The sequence below is a fragment of the Amblyomma maculatum genome, unplaced genomic scaffold, assembly GCF_055883805.1.
Source record: "Amblyomma maculatum isolate TAMU_Amacu unplaced genomic scaffold, ASM5588380v1 scaffold_18, whole genome shotgun sequence".
Classification (NCBI taxonomy): domain Eukaryota; kingdom Metazoa; phylum Arthropoda; class Arachnida; order Ixodida; family Ixodidae; genus Amblyomma; species Amblyomma maculatum.
In genome coordinates, this window is record NW_028146743.1 from 7,514,195 (window position 1) to 7,523,870 (window position 9,676).

The 9,676-nt window shown below is 41.5% G+C and overlaps 1 long non-coding RNA gene across 1 annotated transcript; it reads right to left on the reverse strand.

The window, feature by feature from the left end:
- Positions 1 to 1,137: 1,137 nt before the first annotated feature.
- On the reverse strand, positions 1,138 to 9,039 carry LOC146171825 (uncharacterized). The gene is made up of 5 exons (XR_014702757.1): positions 8,773 to 9,039; positions 7,178 to 7,307; positions 6,630 to 6,830; positions 3,557 to 3,731; positions 1,138 to 1,665 (listed from the first exon to the last, which is right to left on the reverse strand). It is a non-coding gene; the product is annotated as an uncharacterized LOC146171825 (long non-coding RNA).
- Positions 9,040 to 9,676: the final 637 nt, after the last annotated feature.

The window sequence follows — 9,676 nt, forward strand, 5'->3', positions numbered from 1 at the left end:
TGGTCGCCCTTTCGGCCAGCTACACGCTTTTCAAAATATCATGAGTCAACTAGCCCAACGCTCGTAACCATGCACCTGTCCATGAACAGGTTCATGCAGATCGACAACCTCGCTGCATATTGGTGGAACAAGAACAGATATCTTCCAGACAGGCAAAGCGTACACTATTGCAAAAGGGCTTATGTCTGCAAAAGGGCGTATGTCGCTATGGAAGCGTCATTGCACTCTGGGGAATACTGAAGCAACGATCGGCTCGGGAGACGGGCTCCGCCACGCATGCTACACTCTAAAAAAGAAAGGAGTTCTTATCGACTCCTTTTTGGGTAGTCAAAATTTGCCACATATGTGATGCCTTTTTGGGGTTTACCGATGACTCCCTTCGAGCACAAAACACATTGACCCTCCACTGGCCGAAACAGCGTAAGTGCGACTCCATAGAAAATTGTCTTATTGCCTCCTTTAGGGTGGTCACCACGCCACTTTTCAGGGATTCAGCAAGACCCTCATTGTTAGAGTGAGAAGACTCTCACTAGGGAGTCACATTGCCGTCGTCGACTCCTTTGAAAGTGGCTGCATTGCCTCCTTCAGGGTAGTCACCTGGCTGCTTCTCAGAGGATCAGCAGGACGCTCATTTTTAGAGTAAGAAGACTCTCACTAGAGAGTCACATTGCCATCGTCGACTCCTCTGACAGTTGTTGTCTTGCCTCCTTCAGGGTGGTCACCTGGCTGCTTCTCAGAGAATCAGCAGGACGCTCAATTTTAGAGTGAGAAGACTTTCGTTAGAGAGTCACATTGCATTCGTTGACTCTTTTGACAGTTGCTGCGTTGGCTCCTTCAGGGTGGTCAACTGGCTGCTTCCCAGAGGTTCAGCGTGACGCTCATTGTTTGAGTGAGAAGACTCACATTATGGAGGCACATTGCATTCACTGAGCGTCGGATAGCTCATGTGAAACTGCTAAAGGCAATCCTTATTCGGAGCCTTTTGCTAAACCCCTATAGGACGTGTTTGGGTGATCATTAAAAGAATGGTTCTAAAATCCACTCTACTAGGATCGTCCATTTAACTATGTGGCAGTTCTGCGAGTGTCTGCATAATGCAGTGCATGCTTAGATGAACATATTTCTGCAAAAGACGAGGCTGTAAAAAGCTGACAGCTTTATTAAATGATTATACATACTGAGTGTGTCTAACACACAGCATATAAGACGAAAAAAACACCAACACATGAAAGCAGAATGTCTTCACAAAGGTGGGGAGTGGTGGGGGATTATTCATGCCACTTAGAGAGTGCAAAATAACCAGTGGCCCTGAAAATGTGCACTGCACTTATGAGGGCACTTTAATTAAAGCTGTAAAACACACTAAATTAGTCTTATGCTTTTTGCCAGCTTGGGCTCTAAGTTTTGTTAGCAGTGAAGGGCTCTTGCACCCAACTTTGCTTTTTTTATTCCAAGCAGGTGCTCAATCACACAAAACATATGCTTCAATGCTGGCGCGTACTCAATGCTATATGCCTAGTACATACAGAAAACCACACAAAATCCCTCTGTCAGGTCAAGGACATTAATGCAAAATGTCTTCAAATGCCACGTGCATTGCTTCAGGTGTAAGCGATCTACTCCCATTGTATACCCTGTTGGGTATGGACACCGCTTGCCTGGTACCTGCCAAATGAAAATGTATTACACTGTCAGTGAAATAAATTGCTTTGGGTCAGGTAAAATCAGAAGGTTAAACATCGTTTTTCATGCACATTGACATCAACCTGTTAGGCTGGCGCCTTTTTTAGCCATTCATTCTTGCAAAAACATTGAGTGAAAAGAATAAACAGAACATGTAGTACAAGCACCCCAATTAAGCTCGTTACACACCCAAAAATAAGTGAAAAGAATAAACAGAACATGTAGTACGAGCACACCAATTAAACTCCTTACACACCCAAAATTGCTACAATATAAGAACTGCTCTGGGTGTTAGCAGCCTGCAAAGGCCTTCAAGTATTGAGAAAGCTAGCCAACATTTCCACTCGAGATGAGTAATCTGATAAGGAGCATTTAATGACAGTGGAAGATGAATTTCAGCAGTCACCATGCTCATGTTATACTTTCTGCTGCAGCTACAATGTGACCTTTTCTGTTGGTCACATCATGGAAATAAACTTGACACTTTAAGCTTCCAACCCTTAACTCTGTCACATTAGTTTCCAAAACAGCTGCAAATGATTTGTGGTACATTTTGGGCATGGTGCCTATGGCAGCTAGATATATTTCTCAAACATTAGCATTTACTGTACAACTATGTAAGAATATTCACACTGAAAAAGAAGAAACGAAAGAAAATGGAGAAAAATGAAGTTGTCAAAATACCTAGACAATATTTCACCAAATAGTTTCCTATTTCTTTTTGGCTATTGTGGCATTAGTGTAAGGACAAATATAGGTACATTTCTTTTCATAAAAGTAACACACAAAAAAATTTTAAGATTTTTTTTACATAACTGTACTTACAAATAATATTTCTCCAAAGAAGTTACAGAGGTTGTGTGTACTTATAGCACTATGCACAGCACGAAGTTATGTAAAAATATTCTCTGACTTTCTAAGTTGTCTACCGGTAACCAATACAGTGCACTATGTACACTCTTACCAGTGTACATAGTGCACACTCTTTACTCTAGAAAAGAAAGATACAAAACGCTTAGTAAAAAAATTTTTAAACATGCAAAATGGCAGAGAAGAGCTTTTTAGTCTTCTTGCAAACATGTACAGTCATTGACAAAATTCTACAGAATGCATGTTTCAATAAAAAAATTATTTTTCTGTGCAGTCAGGTGAAACAGGCGAGTAAAATGAACTGAATCATAAAAGGACACGCTTGTTCCAGTTAGATAAAAAATATCAGCAGAGTGACTAGCGAGGCAATGCAGAAATAATTTCTTTTTTGTGAATCCGCATCCTGCAGTTTTGTCCTTGACTGTACATAGCAGTTAAGAAGCAAATTTAAAACTTTATGTTTAATTAAAATTAAAAGAACAGACATCAACAGTGCATGCATTTATGCATTTTCTTCCCTAAAGCAATGTATGAAGCATAAAAGATAATGGAGCAATGCATGAATCACAAAGCCAGGGCATTTGATAAATTTTTTAACAATATTATTTCACAATTTTGAGCTAGTGTTAGTTGTCTGTCAAACTTTTCTGTCCGAATGCTACACTTACTAGCAGAGTTTACTGTTTTACATAAAAGCTACATCATGAACAAACTAGTGTTCAGATCTCTCACTGAAGCCACCAGTCCCCAAAATTTCAACCCTGTTGTAAAGAAGTGCATTTACACTCCTTGCAACTGTTAGCATCCTCTGGAGCAGAAAAGCAGTTGCTTCACAGCTGGATATTGCTTAGTTTCACTTTGTCATTTCATGTTGATGCAAAATACAATAAAAGGCACTTGTACGCTAGACATTCCGGTTCTTGCACACACCACTGGTACCTTAATTTCTTTGATGACAAAACATTGCTTACATTTTTCATTCAAATATGAGGCTGTTACTTACAGTTTTTGGCAATCACCTCTGCATTTTTGATTTCAGACATCACGTTGCAGTTTCCAGACAATACTGACTGTTTGCATCTTGCCGCATGAAAAATGCCATCACTGTCTTCTCTCAGTGCTTCCAGCAATTTCAAATCCACAGAAATGCCCGTGAGTCGATAGAATTCTTTGCAGATCTAGCAGAAATGCAAAAAAAAATATATTGTTCACATCTATGGCACACAACAGGGGTTTATCCATATTAAACAGTCTCTTGAATAAGATCTGGCCAAACTACTTACATGAGAATTGTTAACTTTTATTATTTATAACTTAATTTGCATCGTGATTTCATGCTTCTTGTTAGACCTAAACGTACGCTCAGCAGCTGTAAATTGACATATTCTGTCAACAGATCCAAAAAATACATGCCCAGTGTATTTGATGAATGACATTCAGGTGTAAATTATAACAATATATTTTCTCCACAATGCAAAATACATTCAGACCAAAATACCTAAATCTGGATGCAAAGCTTGTACTCAGAATTTGAATCTGCAAGATTTTCCTTACCACAGCCCCCTCATTAGCTAAATTAACAGGCATACATTTATTTCCAACCAAAACACTGTGCAGCCTGACTACATTGCACTGTACAACAACAGACACCTCAGCACAGCTGACTTCCATTTTTTGTGTTTGCAATACGAACGTGGTAATTCAAGTTCACATTGATGCTATTAACACATTGCAATTGTTTGCACTGTCCCCTCATCTTAAGCCAGTTATACAATTGGTACGAGCAGAGGCATTTTATTTTAAGTTACTTTTGGGCTGCCTCACCATAATATACGTCCCCTCATCCTACGCAGTGTTCTCAACAAAGCTCACAAAGTCCTTAAAAGGAGAGGTATATGCACAGGATGGTAGTATTTATCAACCACAAATATATACAGAAGCCTGTGCTCTAAAATATAAAATGAACAAAGGAGCCATAAAATTGCCCATTTTGCTTGAACAAAATATTCGTGCACTGCTAGTTTAGAAACGTCACCTCTTTGTCAACCTTCAACGTTGGGTACACCTCTAAGAAGTCATTCAGGTTAATCTTCTCAATTTCGAGAGCTCGGCGCCTTGCCGGTGCAGTCCTATCCATGGCGTCCTTCACCAATTCTATATTAGGCATTGTCTTCTGAAGTTCTTTTTTCATGAAGTTTACGGTTTCATTCACAAAAATGGGATCGATTTCAAATGTGGATTCCACCCCAGTCTGAAATTAAAAGCATCATGATGCAACGCGTTGCCTAATGTTCTGTCGAAAAGCAGATAGGTACTCCGTGAAAATGCGCATACTGCACTAGTTCTTCAGCATGCAAATAATTTTCTTGCATTTCGGAGTAAGTCTTCAAAGGTGCAACAAGAGCTGTAGGATGCCAGAGTGTGGAAGCCTATGCTTCATACACTAAAAATCATGCTTGGAATACATAGCTGTGTAAGCCAGATTGAAAATCAGACGAAAAATTTGGGGTATACAGTAATGAACATGCTGTTGTGCACTCATTACCTCGCGGCGGAATGAGTTCTCATACTGAGTGTATTAAGCGAGCTTCCTCAATTTGACTTCCTCCTTTTGTGCGTTCACTTCTGGACAGCCAGGCTGCATTCTTTTTCGAATGTTTTTGAATTTGTTCCTCAGGGACAAGTATCAGGAGGCCTGCATAAAGACCAACTGACTAGAACTCAGTTTTTCAATGCAAGATACCTTATTCTGAAATATATTAAAACGTAATTAACAATGATAGCAACAGAGTACTGGCTGTAGCTTATGTGAAGCTAAAATATACATCAACCATGTAATACTACCACTTCACGTATGACAGAACAGGTGACCGACCCTCAAAACGTACACCACACAACAGAAATCACTTCAAATGATCAGATTCTGCTTTGAACCAGAACAGTGAAGGCCACCATTCTGAGTAACAACACGCGAATAAAGTAGAACTTAAAGAGAACATAATCATTTCAGGGTAAACAAAAAACTGAAGAAATCAGGAAGCTCAAAATTAGAAGAAAAGTAACTTTACTATACCTTAGGACTTAAATACCGAAGGAAAGTGTCCTAAATCGGGTGGGTAATAACATGCTTGCTCATATCTGAAATAATGCTCTAGAGTAAAACTATGCACTTTTCCACTTTTCCATCAAAAATTTTGGAAACTATAGCAAATCCTTTCTTGCATGCACTGCGTATAAAAAACTAAACTGCTGTGCCGTGCATAAACTGCATATGTGCTAAAACAGCATGTAAATAACAGCAAATATAACCTTACCAATGCTGCATATTACAATTACAATGCAATATTTCAAAAGATTATTTTACCAGCTGACATCAATAAAACTAAGTAGGTGAATTTGCCTGCTCTATTTGTTATTAGAATCAATTTTACAATGCACAAAAAACATTCAGTCTAGTGTAAGCACTTACAAGATGAAGCTAAAAAAAGTTTGAAGTATTTGAATGGCACCAACTAAATTAGGCTGTATTTTTTAAATACCACAGTTAGATAGTTGCATGCCTTAAGTGGCCTATGTTTAATTACCCATCTGCTTATAAGTGCACGCCTGAGGCCTGGTTTTGGCTGTCATTAGTCCTCGCTACGTTACTGTTTCAGACTGGTAATGAGTTTTGATTTTCAGCTCCGGTTAGGTTGTTTGCTCTCCACTAGTGACACTAATTCCAATATTTCATTTAACTAACCAAATCCGCTGAATCACAAGAAAGACAAAGCGCACAGCAGGCATGAGCAACATATCACCGGCTCGATTCTAGGATGTTACATTCCCAATGCAGCAGGTCCTCTTTAAGTGGTCTGTCAAATCTTTTCTTCCCAGTTCTTTCTCTTCAAAAGCAAATTTTCAGCTCGTGTGCATGAAAAGGAGGAAATTAACTTCAGGAAGATGTGTTATGCAGGGAAATCCAACCATCTGTTTTGGTAACAGAGTGGCTTCTAGGCCAAGGTAAATATAACTGAGGCAGCAGTCAGTACAGGGGAAGGTAAATACAACTACGGCAGCAGAGATTCACCACTTACATTAGATGCGTGGACATGTCAAAGGCAGTCCAGTCAACTATCTTCTTCCCGAGTTTGTCAGGCATGTCACCCTGCTTTACGCTTCGAACTTCTGAAGCTATATATAAAGGCATTTGTGACAAGGTGTATTGGTCCGCACTTCTTGCACCGTCCTGCCTATTCTCTGTCTGAGGCAGAACTTGGAGTGCTCTGTTGATAGGCCTGAAATGTGATAGTAAAGATACGGCCATTGCACTAACTGATAAGATCAAAAACAAAGCTCAAACAAACAGCTCCACATTTCTAGGCTCCCTCAAAACTTAGAAGCAATTCATTTGGAAAGCAAGTCACCAGACAAGCAATGACACCAGATCATGAAACATTATCCAAAAGGGAAAGACATATTATTTGTTTCAGGTTACCCAACATTGTGAAGTATGCACTTCTCTAAGCATTCTCTTCTTAATTCAGTACATAAATCCTAGTTACTCTCAGAATAGATGAATAACTTGATACAAATGTCAATATCTCCCGCAACAGCTTCCCTTAAAAAAAGAGTACATTTATACCTTTCTACAGGCGGGCCATGAGGAGCTTCACCAAGAAGGCGGTTAATCCATGCCCCGTCCTCCAATACTGTCTCAGGGTCAAGGCCACAGGGTCAAGGTCAACAAAACACTTGAATCGGTCGTTGTATACCTGAAATTGAGCACTGATTATGGTGAGCTCATAGGATGACACCAAAGGCATTACCTAAATACTGATGTCATGCTGATGAGGGTTGCCCTTTCCTATTGATCTTAAAACAATATATGGCCCTCATGTCAACCATGAAACAGCAGTTCATAGTATATATTTTAGGTCGCACTAATTTTTGGCTAGACATTGCTTCCTTGCTGCCACAAGAGAAAAGCAAGAGAAAAGCAATTGAAAATTTTGCCAGTTCCAACCTACACCAATTCCACAACAAAAAAGGAGCATCAGCATACAGTGGACACACACACATACACGCACGCGCATACACAGAGAGAGAGGGAGAGAAGAAAAAAAGGATGCACAAGATAAGCTATGATAACAGCCATTAGCCACATGTTACAATTATTGTTCTGAAAGTGCCAACTGGCTTTCAACAAATGGCTTGTAAAGCACGCACTATGCACGTGCAATAAAATTGAACTATGGGCATAATTTTGAGTGCATGTATGCATTTCGAAAATACAATCTGCAGTTGCATTTTTACAATTCCATCGCAAGGATAGAAGACAACAATTAGCGTGCGGCTGTCACTCAGTGCAAGAGCAACGCGTACGGACGCGATGGAAACAACGCCTCGGTGGACGGCGAGCCGGAAAGAAAAATGACGCTCAGATTAGCGTTTAAAATTTGCGTAGCTCGGCTTCACCGGCTGGCTCACACACGGCTGATGGTGGCCATAGCCACGAGCATGGAAACGAAGCTCCGAAAATGAAACTATGCGGCTGTAGTGTTTTAGGCCTAGAGGTGGCGGTTCCCCTGTCATCCTCACGCTTTCCGCAGAGTTTCGCAGGCGTGAGTGCGCAGTGCAGTTCTGGCTTCAGGAGTATGAAGAAAGAACGCCGAGCGACACATCGACGATCGAGAACGTGCTCCCCTATAAACCTGTACAAACTAACCGTTGCGAGTCCAATGGCACCCGAATTAACGAGCGCCCGACGCCTTCCTGTGTTTGCAATAAGAATGTACGCTGACGAAAAATCATCCGTTTCTTAACAGACGGAAGGGGAATTAACAAACTAATTTTTATTCTATATTAGTCTATCCCGCAGTGAATAAAGAAGGTATCGCAAACATGCATCGCACGCGTCAACGATTGCAACACGATAGTGCCAGTGATTGGCCTCAAATCATCTCTCCTCGACGATTGAGCTTACATGTTTAATGCTCAAGGGCATGATAAAAAGAACATGCATGGCCGCGCAGCCGATTAGCGAGTTTTAATTACTGATGACCGTACGTGGTGCTCATGCGCAAGCAGTAATCGGTATGCAAAACACGGTACCACGTTCATTTTTTTTTCTTTTTTTTTTCTCGCCAAATGTATCATGGTCTTATGTGTCTCCCGTGCGCACGATTTGACAAAGATCCGGAACACACATCACGCACAGCATGCAAAGCGAGCACTCACCTGAATCAGCAGGCGGTCATCCACCAAGTAGGCGAACTCGCTGTCAAGAAGGCTTGCGGCAAGTCAGCGAGCCTCTGGGTGCCTGATAATGTGATCATTTTCTCGACTCCCCGCACGACACCAAACAAACTACCTGCATGGAAATTTGCTCGGCACCATGCCGCCCTTTTCAGCGAATCTGACACTTCTCCCAGCTTACTGCGTGCCCGCACTTCCACAGCGAGGCCTACCGCACGCCACCGCCGAAAATGGTGACCGGCGCAAACAACCCACGCCTGACGCAATGTTTTCGCGCCTTTTCGCTAGGGAGAAAGGGGCAGGTAGGCAAGGAGGTGTTTGCTGCGCATTCATCCTCCTTTGATTTAAGCGTGCTCTTTCTCTCCTCAACGTGATCACATCCTCCACCCCTCTCTTCCAGTGTTGCCAATTTAGCTACTTTGTAGCTAGATTTAGCTACTTTTGGACTCAACTAGCTACCAAGAAAGTTAGCTTAGCTACGAGTAGCTATTTTAGCTCCTTTCTTCAAAGTCTAGCTACAAATCTAGCTATTTTGGTGAAATCTAGCCTAAATCTGGCTTCAGTTCGAAAAATTACTGACGTCAGGCACATAGCGCCATCTGGTAGTTTTTAAACAAGACGCAAACCAGACAAACTTGCGGTATAGTGTTCTACTTGCGAGTACTTGCGAGAAAGAAGGAAACACTTGAAAACAGAGAGGAGGATGCAATACAAAGCGCCGCTTACATACATGCCGCCCCTTCTGCCTCCATGGAGCTTCCTCCGTGTCTGCCTCAGCGAGAAAAAAAAAAAATAGCTCACAAAGTAAAGAGGCGAGGCGATGCGGCTGATGCGGCGGCGCAGCTTCTGACGGGTGTCGCCTATCGCGCAGCGCGGGGGCTCCGAC